Raw genomic sequence first — 1,252 nt, forward strand, 5'->3', positions numbered from 1 at the left:
CCCACCCTGTCGGTGTCCACTGAAAAAGCAGCAGCGCCCTCTGCTTTTTGTAAAGAGGAGTGAAAAAGCTTACAGCACCTGGTATTCCCAGGCGGTCTCCCATCCAAGTACTGACCAGGCCCGACCCTGCTTAGCTTCCGAGATCAGACGAGATCGGGCGTGTTCAGGGTGGTATGGCCGTAAGCAAATATTGCGCCTACCAAAGGGCCTTTTAAAGATACTATATCACCACGCTTTGCTCTTTCGTCTATACAGGGAGCGCCTGCAGATTGCCAGACACACTCACAGCTTTTAAATGTCAAATCAGAATGTACAAAGTGGCTATAAGGATCACAAATGTAGTGCAGTAAAAAGATTAATATTTACTGTTGAAATGTAGAATACGTTAGCATAAAATTGAAAAGAAAATGATCGATGAGCTTAGGAATGATGAAAGCCATCATTTAACTGGATTTGTGTCATTTCTATACCGGCAAGTCATGATCTAGCTATTTCCTTCCGGGCGTGTTCAGGTGGTATGGCCGTAAGCAAATATTGTGCCTACCAAAGGTCCTTTTAAAGATACTATATCACCACGCTTTGCTCTTTCGTCTATACAGGGAGCGCCTGCAGATTGCCAGACACACTCACAGCTTTTAAATGTCAAATCAGAATGTACAAAGTGGCTATAAGGATCACAAATGTAGTGCAGTAAAAAGATTAATATTTACTGTTGAAATGTAGAATACGTTAGCATAAAATTGAAAAGAAAATGATCGATGAGCTTAGGAATGATGAAAGCCATCATTTAACTGGATTTGTGTCATTTCTATACCGGCAAGTCATGATCTAGCTATATCCTTCCCACCCTGTCGGTGTCCACTGAAAAAGCAGCAGCGCCCTCTGCTTTTTGTAAAGAGGAGTGAAAAAGCTTACAGCACCTGGTATTCCCAGGCGGTCTCCCATCCAAGTACTGACCAGGCCCGACCCTGCTTAGCTTCCGAGATCAGACGAGATCGGGCGTGTTCAGGTGGTATGGCCGTAAGCAAATATTGTGCCTACCAAAGGGCCTTTTAAAGATACTATATCACCACGCTTTGCTCTTCGTCTATACTCGGTGTCCACTGAAAAAGCAGCAGCGCCCTCTGCTTTTTGTAAAGAGGAGTGAAAAAAGCTTACAGCACCTGGTATTCCCAGGCGGTCTCCCATCCAAGTACTGACCAGGCCCGACCCTGCTTAGCTTCCGAGATCAGACGAGATCGGGCGTGTTCAG

General features: G+C 45.1%; 2 non-coding genes and 1 pseudogene across 2 annotated transcripts; all 3 read right to left on the minus strand.

Annotated features, from left to right (window-relative positions):
* Positions 1 to 66: 66 nt before the first annotated feature.
* On the minus strand, positions 67 to 185 carry LOC129114842 (5S ribosomal RNA). Its single transcript, XR_008532718.1, has one exon. It is a non-coding gene; the product is annotated as a 5S ribosomal RNA (ribosomal RNA).
* A 723-nt stretch (positions 186 to 908) lies between these two features.
* On the minus strand, positions 909 to 1,026 carry LOC129114843 (5S ribosomal RNA). Its single transcript, XR_008532719.1, has one exon. It is a non-coding gene; the product is annotated as a 5S ribosomal RNA (ribosomal RNA).
* Positions 1,027 to 1,151: 125 nt separating this feature from the next.
* Positions 1,152 to 1,252, minus strand: LOC129114844 (5S ribosomal RNA; annotated as a pseudogene; the record flags this gene model as incomplete).

The sequence above is a fragment of the Anoplopoma fimbria genome, unplaced genomic scaffold, assembly GCF_027596085.1.
Source record: "Anoplopoma fimbria isolate UVic2021 breed Golden Eagle Sablefish unplaced genomic scaffold, Afim_UVic_2022 Un_contig_10444_pilon_pilon, whole genome shotgun sequence".
NCBI classification, from domain to species: Eukaryota; Metazoa; Chordata; class Actinopteri; order Perciformes; family Anoplopomatidae; genus Anoplopoma; species Anoplopoma fimbria.